Below are 22,723 nucleotides of genomic sequence, written 5' to 3'. Positions count from 1 at the left end.
AGCAGTGGAATTGCCAGGTTGAAAGGCAATTCCATTTTTAGTTTTCTGAGGAAATTCTATGCTGTTTTCCATAGTGGCTGCACCAGTCTGCATTCCTACCAACAGTGCACTAGGGTTCCCTTTTCTCCACAACCTCACCAGCACTTGCTGTTTGTTGATTTGCTTATGATGGCCATTCTGACTGGTGTGAAGTGGTATCTCATTGTGGTTTTAATTTGCAGCTCTCTGATGGCTGGTGATGCTGAGCACTCTTTCATATGTCTCTGGGCCCTCTCTATGTCCTCCTTGGAGAAGTGTCTGTTCAGGTCCTTTGCCCATTTTTTAATTGGGTTGTTTGTCTTCCTGGAATGGAGCTGTGTGAGTTATTTATATATTTTGGAGATCAGGCCCTTCTTCAAGATATCATTGGCAAATATGTTTTTTCATATAGTTAGATCCCTTTTCATGTTACTGTTACTTTCCTTAGCCACGCAGAAGTTTTTATTTTGATGAGATCGCTTTTGTTTATACTTTCCTTGTGTCTCTTGCTCTAGGGGTCATATCAGTGAAAACATTGCTGTGTGGAATATCTGAGATTAAAAATATGAAACGCTTCCAAATTTGTGTGTCATCCTTGTGCAGGGTCCATGCTAATCTTCTCTGTGTTATTCCAATTTTAGTATATGTGCTGCCTAAGTGAGCACTGATCAACAATTTTTTATCTGCTTCGTGGACATTCTCTCCCTGGAACACAATGGCTCAGATACTATCTCTATCGCTTGCAGATCCCCTGGGGCACAAAGATTTAATTTCTCATTGATGTCCTGGAGTCATGTGGTCATGCATTCCAGGTCCTAGAATAAGAGTTTTCCACAAGCATTCGTCACTTAAGACTATCAACTATGGCTGAAGCTAAAATCTTTAACTCTTGAGTTCTGCTATTATTCTCCACCTCTGTTTTTAATTATCTTATATCTATAAGATTAGTTTAAAGAAACACAAACTAAGACAACATAAAAGTGATAAGATTATTTAAAAATCATTTTGCTGTTGAGTAAATAGTCCTTCCACATATTAGAACCATCTTGCAGGCAATTTGACATGACTGAAGACATGACGTATATTCGTGGTGGTGTTGCAATTCATCTAAAACAGTTTTAAATACAATTGACAAAAGTTACACATTTTCCAGCTGGGGCTATGATGCAGACACCAGTACACAGTGTCTGAGGCATTATGGATGAGACAAAATAAATTCATATGGACTACCGAGTCCTGTGGAGGAAAAGGGACAGCACAGCTTCTCTCTCAAGGAGAGAGCACCCTGACCCTTGCCCTGACAAGCTTTTATTGGATTCAATTTACATAGGAATACAGGGTGTATACATAAAGCTCATTAATCATTATCAGGCAATAAGGATTAAACAATGGATAACATACAAACAACTCTAAGGGCCTATTTTGAGTCAGGGTCAGATAGATAAATGGCCATAAAACTTTGAGGAACAAATTCACTTCCTGCTCAGACCCTTATCATTTAACTGAGAGCATTCTAAGCAAAGCAGGTTTCATAGGATTTTACATATTCTTTCTTAGGTCTGATCACCCTAGGGAACCTGCCCTTTCCAGCACAAGGCAGCACCCACCACCAGCATTGTTTCAGGCTTAAGTCAGGCAGGGGAAGTAAGGCAGCCAAGAGATTAGGAGACTTCTGGAAGACAGAATGAGAATTCAGGTTGTGTCAAAGCTAAGGGGTGAAGGTCCATCACCCCTTTTCTGCAGCCCCCAAGTCCTTTCCTGGGGACCCTTTGATCATGCCTGTCTTAGATTGTCCCTCCCTTGAGGAATCTTACCCATCACTGGCTAACTGATCAAGCATTGGGAGCCAGGCAGGGTGAAGTAAAAGGGGCAGAGGCTTTGCCCCTGCCAGGGAGATAAGCTTTGTCTCCTTAGTGGCTTATGGTCCAAAGGTCACTCACTCAGCCTTAGCCTTGGGGGGGTGGCGGGGATTACAGCTCCTGAAACCAGGCAGGGCAGTTTGCAACAGGGCTACATTAGCCTTTGGAAAGAAAATATTTCCCTGTTCTTCAGAGTTATCATAGGTCCCCAATTATCTTTTCAGGGGAGTACAAATGCCTATAAGACATGAAGTGAAAGTTTGTTCGACAGAGATTCCAGTCTACTTTTCTTCTAGTTGGCTTTCTGTGGATCCTATCTTCCAAGTCTTGAGTAGCACCTTATCTCCAGGCTCAACGGAATATAACAAACCTGTGGGGGAGAGATCTCTAATACAGCTAAGGTCATTAACCACAGCTAAGGTCTGACTTAAATGTTGTATATAGTTTTTTTTACCTTAACTTCTTGATATATATATATATATCCCCTGCCTCCAATCTTAGCCTGAAATGGTCTCCCATATGCAATTTCATAAGGACTCAATTAAATCCCATTTTGAGGAACCACCCTTATCCTAAACATGACAATAAGTAAAATTTGATCCCAATGGAGATGAGTTTCTTTACACAATTTGGTTATATTTTTCTTCAAGGTGTGATTCATCTTCTCTACCTTCCCAGAAGCCTGAGGTCTCCATACCACGTGGAATCTCCACTTGATTCCATGTAATTTCTGAAACAAAAGCAAGTCCATTAGCATTCTGGATGCTGCTGGGTAAGTCAAAGCAAGGGATTATTTCCTTCAGTAGGACTTTCATTACCTCTGAGGATTTCTCATTTCTATTAGGATAGGCATCTATCCAACCTGAAGACATGTCAACAGAGACTAACGAATATTTCTGGCCTCAGACTCTTGCCGTCTAGGTAAAGTCTATCTGCCAGTCCTCAAACAGGCAGTTCCCTTGGTATTGTTTCCCTCTTTTTCCTGATAGAGATCTGTCTTAGGATTGGTCTGGCTTTAGAAATTCCAGGGCCTGTGGGCCATGGTTTAGTATAAGTGGTTTAAAACCCCAGCTCTTAGCTTTCTCAAAGTTTCCAGTTAAATATTCAGGGCCAAATTCTGACAAGTCTGGAACAGGTACCAAATGTTCCTTTAGCAGCCTGTTTGCTGCTTACTCAGCCAGTTTGTTTGTTTTAGCCACTTCAGTGTCTTCTTTCTGATGCCGAGGGCAGTGTATAACTGCCACCTGTAAAGGTACTTGAACAGCCTCTAATAATTTAAAATTTCAGTTGCATGCTTAATTTTCTTTTTATTGGGAGTTAGTGGTCTCTTTCCTTCCAGATACACATTTAATCTCTTTTAAATCAGTTCTTTCAGGAAAAAACTTCAACTATTTCAGCACAGTAATGCATTAGCATGGCCAAGTCAGGTTCTAGTAGAAAGGAGGTGGGATTTAACTTACAGTTTTAAATGCTTGGTACCTGCCCATTCTTCTAGCAGTGAGCCACAAATTTCCCTTTTGCTCCAGCAGGCTCAACGCTTGGTGGGGTGTATCAATGGTGATAGGCTGTTCCAAGGAAAACTTTTCAGCTTCCTATAAAAGCTCACAGGTATCTGCCACAGCTCTCAAGATGGCTGGCCACCCATGGGCAATGTGACCTAGTTTCTTTGACAAGTCCAATGAGACTTCTTTCATCAGGTTCAAGAAGAAACCCAAGAAAACTTACTGCTTGTTGGCAAATATGAGCCTTCTGTGCTGTTACTTAATAGACACAAAATACCAGATGGTTCGAGGTAGCTATAGTATTAGCTAAATGATGCATGTACATATTGCAACAAAGTTCCTCCTTCTAGTTTTAGATCTTTTAAGTCCTGGCTCCCCCAAACGCATCTGGGAGTATTTGAACTCTTGTCAGAAGACTGTCCAACTGTTCTGACTGGACCCAAGATTCTGCATCCTGCCATTCAAAAACAATCAGTGGTTGAGAGTCTTGGTAGGTCAGAATGCAAAGCATCTTTTAAGTCCAATACTGAATACCAGAGCCTTTCCTTGAGTATACTGTTCTATACAATGTGACTTATGGCCCTTAAATCATGTATAGTATGTGGAGCAGTAAGGCCAAATGAGTCCATACTCATGAAACTTCTGAATTATTGGGCATATTCCTGTTAGGGTCTCCTTTCACAAGACATGCTGCCTACTATTGGGAGTTACTGCTCCTGGTTTAAGATCAACTTTAACAGGGGAGGCTCACTGAGCCTTCCTTGGCCTCCCAGCAGCCAATACAATGGGGTTAACCTGATTCTCAATTTCTTTTTTTTAATTTTATTTTAGTCATTGTTCAAGTACAGTTTTCTCCCTTTTACTCCCAAACCAGCCCACCCACCTAACCCTCCCCACTTCCCTCCCATTACCACCCTCCCCCTAGTTTTTGTCCATGTGTTCTTTAAATTTGTTCCTGTAAACCTTTCCCATTCTCCCCTGAAATTCCCTCTTCTCTCCCCTGTGGTCACTGTCAGCCTGTCCTCTACTTCCGTGTCTTGGTTATATTTTGCATGTTTCTTTGTTTTGTTGTTTAGGTTGCTGTTAAAGGTGAGATGATATGGTATTTGTCTTTCACTGCCTGGCTTGTTTTGCTAAGCATAATGCTTTCCAGCTCCATCCAAGCTGTTGCAAAGGGTAGGAGCTCCTTCTTTCTTTCTGCTGCATAGAATTCCATCGTGTAAATGTACCATAGTTTTTTGATCCATTCATTTACTGATGGGCATCTAGGTTGCTTCCAGCATCTAGCTATTGTAAATTGTGCTGCTATGAACATTGGGATGCATAGGTTCTTTTGAATTGGTGTTTTAGTGTTCTTAGGATAGAGTCCCAGCAGTGGAATTGCTGGGTCAAAAGGCAGATCCATTTTTAGTTTTCTGAGGAAGTTCCATACTGCTTTCCATAGTGGTTGTACCAGTCTGCAGACCCACCAACAGTGCACTAGGGTCCCCTTTTCACCACAACCTCTCCAACACTTGTTGTTTGTTGCTTCGTTTATGATGGCCATTCTGATTGGTGTGAAGTGGTATCTCATTGTGGTTTTCATTTGCATCTCTCTGATAGCTAATGATATTGAACATCGTTTCATGTGTCTTTGGATTTTCTGTATGTCCTCCTTGGAGAAGTGCCTGTTCAAGTCCTTTGCCCATTTTTTAATTGGATTCCTTGTCTTAGAGTGTAGTCGTGTAAGTTCTTTATATATTTTGGAGATTAAACCCTTGTCTGAGGTATCATTGGCAAATATGTTTTCCCATATAGTTGGTTCTCTTTTAATTTTGATACTGTTTTCTTTAGCTGTGCAGAAGCTTTTTATTTTGATGAGGTCCCTTTATTTATCCTTTCCTTTATGTCCCTTGCTCGAGGGGACATGTCAGTAAAAAGGTTTCTTCGTGAAATATCTGAGATTTTCCTACCTACGTTCTCCTCTAGGACTTTAATGGTGTCACGTTGTATATTTAAGTCTTTTATCCACCTTGAATTTATTTTTGTATAAGGTGTAAGTTGGTGCTCGAGTTTCATTTTTTTGCACTTGGCTGACCAGTTCTCCCAACACCATTTGTTGAAGAGGCTATTTTTACTCCATTTTATGTTGCTGCCTCCTTTGTCAAATATTAAGTGACCATAGAGACTTGGGTTTATTTCTGGGCTCTCTGTTCTGTTCCATTGGTCCATGTGCCTGTTTTTATGCCAGTACCAGGCTGTTTTGATTACACTGGCCTTGTAGTATAGTTTAGTGTCAGGTATTGTGATCCCTCCTACTTTACTCTTCTTTCTCAAAATTGCAGCAGCTATTTGGGGTTATTTATGATTCCATATAAATTTTTGAAGTGTTTGTTCTATGTCTGTGAAATACGCCATTGGTGCTTTAATAGGAATTGCATTGAATGTGTAAATTGCTTTGGGTAGTCTGATTCTCAATTTCTTTTGGCTAAGGTTGCTTTCCTCCTTCTTCCCATGGTTTCATAAGGAAGTGCCAGTCATGCTCTAGAGGAACCTGTAGGTGGAGCTGTTGTTCTTCTGGAGACAAAGTGGTTTAAGCACAGAGTTTTGACAACAAATCCCTCCCAGAAGAGGAAAACTGTATCTCCCACAGCACATATGAATGGCTTCAAGAATGATTGGCTTCAAGAATAATTGGTTTTTAGGGCTTCCAGAAATTCCATTTACAATTGAGTTAGAGGTCAATTGACCACAAAACATGTCACTCAGGCATCAGTTATAAATGTCTACAATTTGTCCCCCCACTGTTAGTTTTATGGGGCACTCATTGTTCCAGTGCCCTTTTCCCTTGCAATATGATTGCCTTGCCCCAGCAAAGGCTTGTCATCAACCAAATTTGGTTCCCTGATGGGTTTGGGATAGAAAGACCAGTTCAGGTTTACCTCCTTCAGCTCCCTTGGCCAAGTAAGGAGCAGGATCCCCCAGGGCTGGAGGGTCCATGGGAACCCTGGCCATGCTTGCAGCAGCCATCCTGATCTTCCTGGTCTCTCTCTTCTGAGCTTCTGCTGTCTGCCACAAGCAAATTTCCTTTTCTCTGGATCATTTTCCCATTTCCTTGATCTTTGACAACTTTAATTGCAGTATAGTACTGTAGTTTGAAGACCCATTCAATGGCCAGTGCTCTCCTGAGTCCAGGTTACACATAAGCCAAGCAGTATTAAAACAAAACAAAACAAAACAAAACAATAATAACAACAACATTTTCTTAGGTTTATAAATCAACCTATCAGCCATAATTCACCCCAAAGAGCTGTTTCCCACAACAGAGGCTCCCCCACCCCAATTTTATCAGACAGAACTCTGTAATATCACATAAACCAGAAGACACCTTAATTCCTGATAACCATTCTAAGTCATAACCTGAGGCTGCAATTCTACCACAAAGCACAGTGATTCAATCAAAAGTGAAGTTGATAGGGAGTGCTGAGAATCAGAGGGGAGTCCCCAAGAGAAATCACTTGGTAGCTGCTGGGAAGTCTCCAAATCTGCACCCCAGGGCCTCTCAGGCAAGGTAGCCAACAGAACTCCCCACCAAATATCTAGAGTTACTGGAGAGTCCTGAAAAGTCCTGAGAGTCCTGAGAGACCAGAGTCATCAGAAAATGAAACCAGAAGAGTTGGCATTCATGCTGCCTGTCTCTACTAGAACCAATAGAGACAAGGATTGAATCTTTATGGGCACTTTATTCAGATGCTGGCAATCTAAAAAGACTGCAGGTTATGTACCCTCAAAAACCATCTTAACATTTCATCTCAAGCCAAGATTTTATAAGGAGAGGAAAGGGTAGGTGAGGGTTTTGGGGGGAAAGTTAATCAATTAATAGTTGCAGTCTAGTGATGATTTTCCTAGTACTTCTTTATCTGTTAATCAACAATTTTTTTAATCTGTTTCATGGACATTCTCTCCCTGGAACACAATGCCTCAGATACCATTTCCACCACTTGCAGGCTCCCTGGGGCACAACGGTTGAGTTGCTTGTCAACCTTCTGGAGTCATGTAGGTCATGTGTTCCAGTTCTTGGACTAACATCTTTCCGAATGCATTAATTACTTAAGCCTATTAACTATAACTACAGCTAAAATTTTTAACTCTTGAACTCCCATCAGAAGGATGGAGGGAAGGAAGAAAGGGAGGGAGGGAGGAAGGAAGGAAGGAAGGAAGAAAAGGAGGGAGGAAGAGAAGGAGGAAGGAAAGAAACAAGGACTTGGATTTCAATAATAGTTTAGTAATAATTATTAATTTATTAGTAATTGATATGACTATCACACAATAAAATATTAAAATATTAAGGGATACACTTCATATATCTCTGGGGCTTTTTGTCAGCCTTTCTTCCTGATGTCAAAGAGGTAAAGTTGAAACCCTGAAGGTCAGGGATTTAGAGGCAGGAAAGGACAAAGACAGCAGTGGGAAGTAGATGGGAGAGTATATCCTAGTCAGAGCTACCAAAGTGGACTAGATGCTGGCAACAGAGGCATCCAGTTCCAAAGACAGATCTCTTGAGCCCAAAGGTGGTTTCTTGTCCATGCATCTATTCTATTGAACTTGTTTTTTACACCCATGAATAAAACATCCATTAACACATAAAATATGGAAGGTCAAGGTTCTAATTCCAGTTGGCATTTCAGGTCTACTTTAAAAAAATAGAAGTATTTTTTTATTTTTTAATCCATCCAGCAAGAAGGATTCCATACTTTAAAACAAGGTTTTAGGCAAAGTGGCAAGAACAAAATAGATTTAGAGGTTAAATGACTCTTTCTGCACAAACAGGAGAAAACTCACTCTAAGTTATTTATAATCATTGCCCCAAAATTTCTGTATTGAAAAAGTAATAATTACCAAGGCCCCAGTGGCACATATATTTTATCTAACCACATTTGTGGCCAATAAAGGAATCTGGACAGTCCCTCAGCATCTGTTCACTGCCAATGGCAGAACTATATTGACAACAGGCCAAACCACATCTCTTCCTGCCTCTCCCTCCTCCTCAGCTCTCTACCACCACCATAAATTGCCTGCAAACCCAGTGAAAACAGCTAAATGGGGACCCAGAGATATAACTTCAGTGAACATTTCTTTTTCCACCAAATACGTGGACACAACTGACGTGTGGGAGACTTATGAAATATGTGTGTTGAATGAATGAATGAATAGGTGAAAGAATTAATTAGCCTAAACACAGCCTGGGAATCCATGTAAATAATGCTATATAACAGGAAAAAGTCAAATGCTTGGCATTGACTCAGAAATTCTGTAGTAGTTGCTCAATAAATGAGTGTTAAATGACAGGGAATAAAGTATTCATTGAGACACTGACCCAGGTGAAGAATATTTATTCAAAACCCCAGGGCTGTGTTTCAAAAATCCACCCATTACTAAGAAGCATCTGGTGTTTTTATTAAGAAAACAAATTCCCCAGTCCTCTGCCACATAGATTCTATTTCTGCAGATCAACTGCAAGGTCTGGAAATCTGTATTTGCAAAATTCCTAAATACTCTAGGGCCAAAGTATTAAGGCAGTTTGCTATTTTTCTCCAATTTAGTGGAGTCTGATATATTCATTCATTCAGCTAACATTTATTGAGTTTCTACTATGTACCAGACACAGAGTTAGGTGCTGGGCACACAGCATGACAAGCAAAACCAGATCCCTGTCCTTGAGAGGTCACTCTGTGGAAGATTCAAAACTCATCAGATGGAGTTAGATAACAACTTGACTTTGTCAAGTCCCAGGTCAGTGGATGAGAAAAGAGGGAGGGTAAACAGAAAGAAACCTCTCTAAAGAGGATTAAAATTCAAAGTTCAGGAAGATGCTGGAATTTGCTTCACTGACTATTTTCTTATCATCACCACACCCAGGGTGGTGGGAAGCATTCCCGTGGTTTGCTCGGGGTCACTTCAGTAATAATGGGGTGAAGACTAATGCTCCTGCCTGACCTCCAGAACAGGAATGTGTCTCTCCCTGGGGCCTGTGGGACTTGACTTACAAGAGTTTCCAGAAAATAAATATTGTAATTACTGCAACAGATGAGTCAAGCTCTCGTGGCTTTCGGAAAGCTTTTGCTGTGAAGGTCTCCTCAGGGAGATTATGGACAGCCTGGGGCCATGAGTGTTTCCATCTTTATCACAAGTCAAAAGTACAGGGTTATAGGGCTGAAGTACCAAACACCACCAGTTTTGGAGTTAAGGGGAATGAACTGAAATTCTGGTTTCTTGACTTATTTATTGTGTTAGGCAAGGGAAGTCCTTGAGCCTATTTTCTTGTCCCTCGGGCTCTTTGTGAGCATTATATGACAGAATACATATGAGTGTTTGGCAGAATTCCTGGGCCACAGAAGATGATCAACAAATCATTGCTATTGTTTTTTCCCTGGATGTCCAAAAAAGAATAGCAAAGATCTATGTGTCTATAAATGTCCATTTTGTGGCTGCCATCTTGATAAGCTCCCTTCCTTTGGAAGCCTGGAGTTTCTACACTTATCTTCCAGGTTTTCCATATACAAGATATTCATTAAGATATCCTGATTCAAAGAGTGTTAAGCACAATGACCTAGTAGGTTTAATACCATCAAGGGAAAGACCTAGCTGGTGGGTGAATGTGGACTGTGGGTGTTAAGGATTAAATCATGAACAATATTGATTTTTTTTAACTAAGCAGAGAATATAGAGTATTGAGAGTGTTGGTGGATCAGAGAATTGAAACTTTGAGGAAAAAAATTGTTTCAGTGGGTGAAGGGACACCCAAGGGGCGTGCAAGAGGTTGGAAACAATGGCAACACAAGGTGAGGAGAGTCCCGAAGGAAGACGAGGAGAAAAGTTGGTCAAAGAGAACAGAACACCTCAATTAGGACCTTGAGTATTTGACTATTAACTGAGTTTCACCCTGGCATTGAACCCTGCCAGGTCAGGTATTCATTGGTTCATTCATTCATTCATTCATTCATTCATTCATTTAATAGGTGTTTATTATGAATGCAACATGAAGCTGCTTATTATAGAACGTACAAATTCCTGAACTGGATTATCAGGCCACTTCATGCAATGACTGACTTTGGGCAGATTACTTTACCTCCATTCCTTAATTCAATAAAATGAGTGTAATAGTACTACTCACTTCATAAATATGCGATAAGGATTGAATTAATACACATAAAGTGCTAAGAAGAGTGCCTTGAAAATGGTAAGTTCTCAGTGCTAGCTGCTGCTTATTATTAACAGAAGGGCATTTGGGTGTCAAATGAGGAATGATGTTGGGTGTCAAATTAGGAAAGAATTATCAATTATTTCTTTCACCCCATCCCCCTCCACACACACACTCTTCAGTTTAAGATCAGGTGGTTTATAGTCAACTCAGCTTTCCCAGACTTCAAAATTTCCTTCCCCTCTCTTATATGCCTCACACAAGATTCTTCTGTTTCACCTCATTCTCATTCCTGTCTCTCATGTTAGCAACTTTAGAATTCCACATTTTGTTCAGAGTACTCATTTGATTCTCATACTTCTTGCTTTCTTGAATGAGTCCTTGCTACTCTTACACCTATTACTGAAGACAGTTTAAAAGACCCAGGTAGAAAGTGTTCAATAAATTTTCTTTTCCTTCACCCTCATAATTTCTTCTAAAATGACTTTCTATTCTTGATATCTATAATAGAAGTTTAAAATGACTGGTTCACCGTAAGGTGATTAATAGACTTTAATTCATTTGTATGCCCCCAAACTGATGACTCTCCCAGGACTCAACACAGGATTTACTTATATCTGAGCTATGTCTACAATTTTTTTTCAACTCTTCCTGTCCCCATTTGTTCACCATAGAGAATGGAAATCTCATCAAATTCCTGCCGACCCCACAAGGGTATCATAAAGGTTAATGAGGCAATTTCCCAGCAGTTCTTTGAGTGCTGAGAGTGTACGAATATTATTATTGCAAGATTATTGAGGACTTTTAGTGCTTATAAAATAGCAGACTTCCCCCTCAGGCTCTTATATTAGAATTCTTGATTTAAAATTTTCAGAATTTAGTGAATTCGGGTTCTTTCATCTTTAGAGTTTGTTAAACATTGTATTGACATTTGATGAGGTGGAATTCTGAAAAGTCTTAATGTAAATTAGGATGTGTAAATAGAATACTTATATGTACTGTTCTATGTGTGTAAATGCTTATATTTCTATACCACATCAGTAATTTTATATATAATGCCAAAAAATCCTTCCAGACAAAAGTGTCTGAAAGAATAAATATTAAAAGCTTGAGAAAGGAACATTTAATAATACCACATCTTCAGTCTGACATTTGAATTGCCTCAAAGACATCACTGACAAATGTTGTCCTCTCTATGCTTAAGTCTCTCCATTGACTAGTTCCATTTAGTATAAACTTGCTAACATGTACGGAATTCTTGCTTCTGCCAGGGAAGGGCTGTTTGATGTTGTCCCTTCTTCTCCCATGAAATCTCCCGCACTTCCTCCATCCTCATCCAGCGGGCCATCTTGCCACCAGCTTTGCTGAGGAAATTAAAGTGATCTGAAGAGAACTTCCACAATCTCCCATCACCATACACTCTGCCTTCTCTCTCCTTTCTGCAGGTGGATGGACTGTCTGTGCTCCTAGCTAAGGCCATCCTCTATCACCTGCTTTAGGACATCGCACCACCATTCTCTTTTCTGTCATTTACATCATCCATTTTTCTCTCTCTACTGAATTATTCCCAGTTGCCCATTTTAAAACAACTTTTTAAACCCCACTTGTCCCTTTTCACTAATACTTATTTTTCTCTCCAATGCTTTTTGGCAAAAATCCTTGAAAGTCTTACATGTATCCACTGGTCCAATCTCTGTCCTCCCATTCCATCACCAACACCCTCACCACTCCTCTGAAACTGTCTTCTCAAAGCCACCAGTGACCTCCACGCTGCTAAACCTACAGATGAATTCTCAGTCTGAATCTTACTTGACCTAGCAGGGCATTTGACCCAGTGGATCACTCTCTTCTCTCTGAAATACTTCCTTCACTTGGTTTCCAGGACATCCCCTTTGCCTGGCTTTCCTCCCTCTCTTCTAGTGCTCATTCTCAGTCTCCCCTGTTGGTTCTGCCATTGATGTGTATCACTTCTAGCTCCACCCTTGCTGTCCCAAGCTTTGTCCAAGCTACTGTCACCACTCACCTATATTATTACAACTGTCTTCGTTACTGGTCTCCCTGCAATTGCTCTTGCAAGATATTCTCTCCACAGTAGCCAAATTGATCCTTTTAAAATATGTCAAGTTGAGTCATTCCACAGCTCAAAACACTCCAGTGGCCTCCCATCCCATCTGAACTAAAAACAAAGTCCTTACTATGTCGGTAAGACATAGTAAGTGCAATGTGATTCTATATTATCTAAGTTTTTCTCTCCTATTATTCTGCCCCTTGCTCACTCACCTCCAGCCACATGGCCACCTTACAAACTCCTTGACCTCATGGCCTTTATACCTACTCTTCCTACTCTTCCACAAATCACCTCACAGCTCATTCCCTCACTTCCTTTATTTCTTCACTCAAGAGTTGCCTTCTCAATAAGGCCTCATTGACCATCTTATCAAAAATTATAAGCACCCCTCAATTTTATATCCCCTTTTCTGCTTTTATTCCTGCTTAGTATTTTCATATCTACCCATATTTCACTCACTTGTTTATTATGTCTTCCACATTAGAATGTAAGCTCCATGAAAACTGGGATTTTTTTTTGCTTTGTTTTGTCTGTTTAGTTTACTGTTTTATCCAGTGCCTAGAACAATGCCGGGAAAATAGTAAGCACTCAATATAAATATTTCCTGAATAAATTATAAATGAAATAGATAAATCAGGTCCTGGCTAGCTAGCTAAGTTGGTTGGAGCATTAACTAGACATATTGCAGTTACGGGTCCCACCTCCAGTCAGGGCGCATACAAAAAGCAACCAATGAATGCATCAATAAGTGGAACAAATCCATATTTCTCTCTCTCTCTCTCCCTACCTCTCACATTTTTTCTCTTTCTCTCTTTCTCTCTCTCTCTCTCAAAAAAAAAAAAACATAAATCTTTTTTTTTGTAATTGGTAAATTGTTAGAAAAATAAAATTCAAATGTTGGCATCAAATCATCTTTGCTGTGGATTAGGGCATCTATGCACCCTGTCAGTTCCTGGTGTTGATGAAGCACCAGCTGGATGACCTTCCCTTCACCTTCTCAGCAGCATGGGCTGCAACAGTCTTCTTGCAGGAGCTGGTTTGTGCTCAGAGAGGACTGGCTGTCCACCAGAAGGAGTTTGTCAAGTTCATTGCTGTTAACTAATCGACAAAGGCCAATAGGATTTTGTTCTTTTTTAATATTCTACTAGGTTATCAGGTCTCAATCTTCTTGGCTTTGCCTCTTAGTTTTGTTCCCAAATCCAATTGGTAAAGATGTCTATTCAGACTTAATTAAACTCTTAAGGAACTAGCTGTACTATGATTTTCTTTTCCTATTGTTTGTCTCTGAATGTCAGCAAAGCATAAACATTTAAGTAAGATATCATTCATCATTCAATTTGTATAGAGCTACAAGATTCTAAGTACAATAATGGATGCAAAAATAAATAGGGACCAATCCTCACTTCTGAGGAGACCAAAATCTAGAGGGAGAGGTTTACCGACTAATTCAACACACTGTTATAAGCCCAGTAATGGTCAAAGGGTTGTGGGAACATTGAGCCGAGAGCAATGAAGTCTGAAGGCAGAAATGAGCTTTGAAGGAGAGAAGGTGCTTGCTGAAATAAGAAACTACAGGAGAGTCTGCCTCCCACAATGACGCCTGCTCCATTCAATGTGACACAGAACAAGAGTCACCTTCTGCTCGCCCTGAGGCTGAACAGTGACACAGGTAAAAATAACTTGAGTTTTCACAAAATTTTATGTTTCACATCCATGTCATTTGATCCATCCCCAAGAATAAAATACCATAGGATAAAGTAAGCCAAGGAGCCTGCTTAATAGGTTTTCTGCCTTAGACTCACAGACTATTAGAGATGAAACTTTAGAGACTAGCTTTGCCCTAACTTGATTCTCTCCACCATAAGGAAGCCAAGGCCCGGAGAGAGTGACTGCCCTCGGTAAGAGTGCCTGGTGAGTTAGGTCACCCCATCTCTCAACAGGACTTGATTTGAACACATATCAAGGGAGTGAATCAATTCTTGCAACTTATTTTCTGCATTTTCCAAGCCATTCTTACCACTCTCCAAACCTGAAATAGACAACATTGTTCTGACCCATTCTCCCCGCCCACCCCCACTCACCATTGTGGTTGCAAGGGACCTATGTATGTAGTAGGAGAAGACAGTACCCGGAGGTCTGACCCGACCACTCTTCCACATCTAAAGCAGTCCATAAGCGTCCCCAAGCTTTGCCTTTTAAAAAGCTCCAGAGTGGCTTTTAACGGTTGTGACTCAAACTCCAAACGTAGGTCTTTATTGGGGTATTAAAAGCTATCACGTCTTGGCATTGAAGATTTTTTTTCTGATTCTCCAGGGTATTCTTCATTGAACCAGATTCCCCAGGCTTTGTCCTGATCAAGAACAACAAAATGGATCAAAAGAAAAATGTTCTTTTTCCTCCCTACCTCGTCATAGCTCTATAGAACAAAGGCAGACAGCTACGTGTAGACCAGTATCATCTAGTGGAACTTTGGACCTTTTAGCTTCAGTTAATAGGGAGTTATTTTAAAGTACCACAAGGAAATAAAGACATGAAGCCTCACAGCAGTTAAACAATCAGCCTTGAGCAGTCACTCAGAATACCATGGTAGGCCGGCCCTCCAACAGTTCCCAGTACCGGTCATCTAGTCATCTTGACCCTGCTGCCTCTACTGCTCCCCTCCCTTTTGCCTGTCTTTGAAGCTTTTATTAAGATTCTAGCTGCCTCTCTTGCTGCTGCCAACTACCATTAAAAATATCTGATTGCATGATTTGTCATGTATGTAGTCACAATTTGACATGAAAGATCATTCTCATCCTCTGAAGCATACATACACTCATGTGAGTAGAGTTTTTAAATAAGATTGGTTCCTCTTCAACTGAGCCATGGGTTGCTCCTTCAGACCTAGATTAGAGGAGGCAATAATACCTAGTGTTTGTGCAGAGCTATACCTACATTAATCCCTTTAATTTCCATAACCCTACTCTGATCCATTTTCCTTCAGAATATTTGTCTACCTGATGTTATATATTTATTTATTTGGCTATGTCTCCCCCTCTAGAATATAATCTCTATGAGGACAAGATCATGTTGTTTATTGTTATATCACCGGCATCTAGAAGAATACTTGACAATTAGTAATGTTTCAATATTTGTTAAACAAATTAATCCACTGACCACCTATGATATAGATGCTATGATAACCTTTGTTTCCGGTAAGAACACGGAGGCACTGAGGAGTTAAGTACATTGCCCAAGATCACACAGTGAATAGGTGCTGGAGACCAGGTTAAAGCCCAACTGACCCCAGCATCCTCGTGCTCTGCCACTGTGCTGTCCTGTCTCTTGGCATGCTGGCTGGGTGCTCTGGGAAGAAAGCCTTCCTTTCAGCCCCTGCCTATTTGAATCAGACTCAGACTGAGTTTTAAAATAAATGAAATAATTGTTCCCTTTGAACTGATGCCATTTGTGATCGGCAGCAGCACAACTCTCCCCGCCCCCCAGTAGAAGGGGAACAGCATGGCTATCACTGCAACCCAATGGTCAGGGGCTGTTGCCAGGCTGCCAGGTCCAGAGAACCAAACTGCCAATATAGCCTTGAAATCTCAGCCAAATAAATGAAATACCAGGAAGTTAAAGCAGGTGATTCTGCACAGGGATTGCCCAGTAGAGCTGTAATATGAACAACTGTACAAAAAGGGCTTTTTGAGAGCTGATTCCTGATTTTCCAAAAGATGAACCATCAGCTCTTTATAAACAATAAAGAAAACTATGCCCCACAGTGATATCCTGAGTGATGAGTGTCAGGTTCACTTCACTAGCAGCCTCTTAGAACTGTCATGCCAAGGTTATCGCAGAGGACAAACCTTCAGTTGTGTCTCTGTCAACATAAATGCTTCAAAGGACCCAAGTGGCTGGGATCGAAAGTGTTGCAGTTGGGCAGTAACACTTTTGTCACAGGTAAACAAGTCAAGAGAAGAATAGTGATAGAATTTAAATAGCATCAGAATTATAGCATTTGAGCTGGACATCTATAGTCCGACTTCCCTTTTGTAACAATTTTTGAAATGTGACTGATGTTTATGGAATCTCAAATAAATACTGTAGTTCTAGCCTAATAACTATATTCTAATATGCTTGCATATTTTAAAAGATTTGTTTACAGATAAATATTTATCTCATCAGGGATTCACTTCACATTAATCTGGGATGGGAGTAGGGCAGTGGCGGTGGGCGTCACTGGAACAAGATTGGCCATGAGTTCATAACAGGTGAAGCTAAACAATGAGTGAAGGAAGGTTTGTTACAGTACTCACTCTGTTGTTGCCTGTGTTTGAACGTTCCATAATAAGAGTGAAGAGATAAGCTAACAATAAAAATAACCTTTACCTTCCAGCACGCACAGCACTATGCCACGTATAGTGAGTACAGTGAGCACAGCCAGGTTCCTGCTCAAGGAGCTTAAAGTGCTAGCAGGGAAAATTTGCAAAAAATCATTCTAAAGTCTAGCAAATTAAGGGAATTTGTTAAATACCTGTAATTAGTACTAAGTGGAGTAATTTGCATGTATTTTGTAAACTTCAAAGCACTCCTCAAAAGTTATTTCTACTTAAGTCCCCAAACATAAAGCTAGTCTTACTATACACTAAATTTTGTGCCTATTTCTCAGATGCAGGTGAGACTAAACTCATAAAATGTAGTAAGTGCTACAATAGGTGAATACAGATATGTAACTAGAGCTATGGTGCAGAAAATTTTGTAAAGAAGTAAATAAGAAACAGAATCAGGCCCTGAACTCAAAACTATTTCCAATCTAATTTATTCTTTTTTATAAATAATAAAAGGTTGCTATTCCTTTGAGGTCAAATAAGGACACATTCCTGGAATGCTCCATTGGTTAAGAGCAGAGACTCTAAATCCAGACTGTAGGTCTATCACCTAGAATCTGTGCAAACTTTGACAAGTGACTTGACCCCTCTGAGCCTTGGTCTCCTTATCTACAAACCTCATAGCACTGCTGTGAGGATGCAGCAAGGTGGTAGATGAAAGGTTCTGGGAACAGTGCCGGCACATGAGCTGCCTGGCACATGAACATTAGCTGTGTTTAGTACCTACACTGCCTTGAACAGCAAAGTTTCCCACAGTAAAAGAACATCCTCTGCAGGACACTAGTGTGGGATGTAAAAGGTTAAAAGTCTTAGAGAATGGACTGCTGTAAGGCTAGTGAGTGAGCACTTTTCCTTATTTACTCCCTGTCCACTCAGAAATACGAATTAACACGCTCAGAGGAAGAGATCCGAGATGAATTTGAATGACCAGGAAAACAACCAACATTCTTGATACAGAGGCAATTTCCTCGTTCAAGTTCTACTTTATAACAACCAGGTTATGTGACTTTGGGGGGGGGTTGGAGGGAAAGGGGAGAGAAAGAAAAAGCTAGACTCAAAGACCCAGAGGTAGTTAGTTAGTCTTCAGCTTTTTCTGGTACAACTGTCTGCTCTTCTCAAAGTGCTGACCAGGCGTGGCCCAGGGCAGAGGACACCCAACCATGTAGCTCAGACATATGACCAGCTTGTTGTGAAGACCTGCACAGGTTACTCAACCTTTGTTACTCTGAGAAGAGGCTTACCCCAAGGGGGACGTGACCTTTCATGAGGACACGTGTCCAAGCTTAGTAAATGAAAGAGCTGTAGTTTGTCCTGGTCTGCCTTCAAGAGGAGGTTGAAAGACTTGGCAAATATTTGACTTGATTATTGAAGCAGTAGAAAGTGGTATCGCCTGCTGAAGTACCCTCCCATCTTGAGACATCTCTTGCTTAGAAATGTGAAGAGACAATGTGACAGCACCCTACAACTGAACGTGGCTATTTATAATATAATAAAAAATTATACTGGAAAGCCCTAAGAAAACTTTGAGAGAAAAAAAGAGAAAATGAAATTTCAGAAACACCTAGATTTTCCTGCTTTCTGTTTTGAGGCATCATTTATTTGGTATTTAAGAGGAAAAAATATTGATGGTATTAGTATTAGTATCCATTTATAGATAAAAGTATTAAGTATGAAAATGTATTTATAGCCCTGGATGGTGTGGCTCAGTAGATTGAGTGCTGGCCTGAGAACCGAAAGGTCGCCCATTCGATTTCCATCAAGGCACATGCCTGGGTTGCGGCCAGGTCCCCAGTTGCGGGTGTGTGAGAGGTAACTGATTGATGTTTCTCTCCCTCTCTGTCTCCCTCTCTTTCCCTCTCTCTAAAAATAAAATCTTAAAAAATATATTTATAAGTTGAAAATATTCTTGAATTCTCTAGGACTTCTACTCTATTTATGATCACAATAGCCTTAATAAGAAGAATTTCCCAGCTTCTGAATTCCTGGAACATATCTGAAGGCCACAGAAGATCAGACATGCCAGTTCCTTCACAAAGGAGGCGGTGAATACTAAGGTCACTAAAGTCTGGGCCTCAGATTGTGGCACTTATGCTTTGGAAGCCACCTCAGTAATCACTGAATCCAGTTTTAAACATGGAGGGGTTTTTTCCTGGTAAAGTGGTAAATGCTCCTTTGAAACCTTTACCATATGTCAAAACAATTATTTGAGATAAGCGTAAGAACATAATTATACAAATGTGAAGCAGCAGCAATAGGATTCTACCTAAGCACATGGTAGGCACTCAATAAATGCTTCTTCCTGTTTAGTTATCAAGAGCCCCATCTGCTGGTCAAATGGAAATCATCTGTAGCCCTGTAGAAAAATCGTGTGTCCGAAAATTAGAAAAGATAAAGGGAATAACAAAGCTGAAAGATTACGTACATATCATCTGACACACATACTTTACAAATGAAGTTTATTATAATATCGTATGTAGTTAACTAGAAGAAATGAAGAAAGTAAAACAATTTGTTAAAATTGTAGTTCACATAGAGTAAGTCTGAAAAAATTGACTCTGAGACAAACAAATATGAAATTTTATAAAATAAAAATAATCCAGTTATTGAACACACTTCCTGATTTAAATTGTTATCTGCTCTTCTCAGGGAAAATGGTAAATTGGGAGTTTGGGTTTGAAGTCAAACCAGTGTTCGAACTGAGCTTCCACCTCTGCTCACTGTTTCTTGGTTGAGATGGTTCCCTCTCTAGCTTAAGATCCTTCATCCTTAAAGAGTGAGTCACAATACCTGCTATGGGGGTGAGCAATCGTGCATCGAAGCCATACCAGCAGTCACATGGTAGGAACCCCAAAAATGGAGGAGGAGGAGGGAGGGTAACTGTGTTTGTTGCTATTATTTATGCTGTGGACAAACGATAGCTTTTCTGCATGCCCAACAGTGGACTTACCAGGACAATCCCAGTGCTGTGTGCGCAAGTTCTTTGTAAATGGGAAACATGCAACACAACTAAAAGTTACAACTATGAGTTAACCACAGAGAGATAATATACTAATGATTACACTTGTAATCATCAATTTAACAACAAAATCTTTTCGAAAGAATTAATGAGGAACACTTCTTGGATAAACTGTGTTTTAAACATACCAGCTTCAATGTGCTACCTGGAAGGACTGTTCTTAGCTCTCTGTTTCTCTAAACTCAGCTCAAAAACTGAGCCATTTCTTCTCTGACTCACCTCTCTCTTCCCACCTGTCATTATGGGTGAACAGAAGCCAGTTTGTACTTGCTGCCTGGAAATCTCCCTAGTCGAATCGGTGCGTTCTTAGGCGCCCTTTCTATTTTACAAGTAACTGCAGGCAGCGGTCGAGCAAACTTGTGACCTTTGCTCACAAGGGTCCCTTTTTCAGCCTCCAAGGCCATTTTCCTCACTGTCTTCTCACTCTCCCCAACACTTCCCCGAGCACCTGTTGACTGCCACCTGTGGTCTTCTCCAAGCCCTTCTGGCTTGCATTCTTCAACTCCTTAAGCCCCTGTTTCCATCTGTCACTCAGTCCCAAAGCCAATGCCACATTTCTATCCCAGTCACCTAGTGCTGCATAAAAAAAGCCACCCTAACACTTAGTGCCTAAGAAACAACAGCTTATTAATATTTCCCAAGCCTCTCTAGGCTGACTGAGCTCAGTGGGCAGTACTCCTTCAGGGTGTCTCGTGTGGATGAAGTCAGCTGGCAGCTGGGGCTGGATGTCCCCAAGGCCTCGCTCTCAGGACAGGGAGTTGATGGTGGCAGCGAGCTCAGAGCTCAGGTGGTGTTGGCAGGAGCAGCCACTCGTTTCTCTGTGTGGCCTGGGCTTTTCACAATCTTGCAGCTGGGTTCCAAGAGCTGGCACACTAAGAGGCAGGAAACAAAAGCTGCCAGGCCAGTGAAAAACTACATCCAGCACTGGTACAGGGTCGCTCCTGCTTCTGCTCTCTGTCAAAGCAGGAGCAGGGTTGGCCAAACCGCAAGAGCTAGAGAAACCGTTTCCACCTCTCGATGGGGAGCAGCAACGTCACTCTATATAAAACAAGTGGGGCAGGAGACACTGTGGCAGCCACCTTTGGAAACCGTAATCTGCCACGTGAAGATAAAAAAAAAATCTATCGACCCAAAAAGGGGGAGAGAGGAGGAAAAAGAAGCATTAAAAATGAGACCAATAGAGGAGGAGATATAGAAAAGTCCAACTATGTGATAATCACAATTCCTGAAAATGGGCTAAACTCATTAAAAGACAAAAACTGTCAGAGTAAAACACAAATAAATGAAGCTTCATGATACACATGAGAGATACCCCTAAAACCTAAGAACAAAGAAAGGTTGAAAGAAAATGATAGAAAAATATACATGGCGAATTCCAACCTGCAGAGGACTGAGCGAGCCTTCATAGACGGGCTGAGACTTCACAGACGCTGAGACACAAACCACTATCAAATACAAAGGGCGTCACTGCTTACTGATGGAAACTCTGGTTCCCCAGAAATTACAATCAGAGTCTAGAAAGCTAAAAATATATATTTTAGTGTATAAAGGGTAGTTTATTTGTAACACAGGCAAAATTATTTCAGATTAATAAATGATTATTTAAGAAATTTCACACATGATTCTTTCCACTGCCTTAGTTCCTCCTGAGATTGAGTCTTAATCTTCAAGATAGTCCCTTTAAAAAGGGACTTTTATTTAATCCGCAGTTGTCATGTCCATCGGTCTACAGTTCTCCTATTGGGCTTCTTTGATCTCTACTTGACTATGGACATACTTCAAAAATTCTCCATACCATTAGGGTGAGAGTAGATGAATCTGCCTTGTTCTAAATTCAAGTCATATTCACTCCTAAACTATCACACCCTGGAATAGTACAGTTCATTGAGATATTCCAATATCTAAGCTAAAAAAATTTGACTGCTAGGTCTTTCATAGTTTTTAAAAATTTATAACTTCTGTCCAGTACTTATAATTTATAAGTACTGATCTAGCCTCCTTTACTATTCTTTGTTTTGTTTTGTTTTGTTTTGAATATATTTTATTGATGGTCTTTCATAGTTTTATCAGCTCTGTCTTATAGTTCCTCCCCACAGATCTAACACATATTTACTCTTTGAGGCATTTCCAACAATGTAGGTCTATGGAAAAAGCCCCATTAAGATAGACCTCAAGTGAAAATATATATTTTTTTAATTATGATCAGATAGCCCTGGCTGGTGTGGCTCAGCGGATTGAGTTCCAGCTTGCAAACCAATGGATCGCCAGTTTGATTCCCAGTCAGGGCACATGCCTGTGTTGCAGGCCAGGTCCCCAGTAGGGGGTGTGCAAGAGGCAACCACACATTGATGTTTCTCTACCTCTCTTCCTCCCTCCTTTCCCTGCTCTCTAAAAATAAATAAAATCTTTTTTAAAAAGTATGATCATAGTGATAATACCATATACAATTTTAAATTAACAATGTGTTAAGCAGTAACTCTCAAGTAAGCAAGACTAAATGATATATTATTTGAAGTGCTCAACACAAAAATTCAGAGCAGTGGCTACCTTTAGAGGGAAGGTAGGGGAATGGATAAGAATAAAAAGATAGACTCAGTGGTATTGGTAACATTTTAAGTCTTATGTTGGATTATGTGTTCACAGGACTTGATTGATTTTATCATGCTTCCCAATTTACATGTTTGTTTCATACACTCCTTTGAATAAATTATAT

The 22,723-nt window shown here is 40.4% G+C and overlaps 2 non-coding genes across 2 annotated transcripts; both read right to left on the bottom strand.

The window, feature by feature from the left end:
* Positions 1–577: 577 nt before the first annotated feature.
* LOC123806997 lies at positions 578–683 on the bottom strand. The gene has a single exon (XR_006783569.1). It is a non-coding gene; the product is annotated as a U6 spliceosomal RNA (small nuclear RNA).
* A 21,397-nt stretch (positions 684–22,080) lies between these two features.
* Positions 22,081–22,185, bottom strand: LOC123807021. Its single transcript, XR_006783588.1, has one exon. It is a non-coding gene; the product is annotated as a small nucleolar RNA SNORA18 (small nucleolar RNA).
* Between the last annotated feature and the right edge of the window lie 538 nt (positions 22,186–22,723).

Source organism: Phyllostomus hastatus, unplaced genomic scaffold, assembly GCF_019186645.2.
Source record: "Phyllostomus hastatus isolate PE091 unplaced genomic scaffold, TTU_PhHast_1.1 phas_scaffold_39, whole genome shotgun sequence".
Classification (NCBI taxonomy): Eukaryota; Metazoa; Chordata; class Mammalia; order Chiroptera; family Phyllostomidae; genus Phyllostomus; species Phyllostomus hastatus.
Note: the sequence above shows the minus strand (reverse complement) of the source record. Positions and strands in the feature narration are given on the sequence as shown.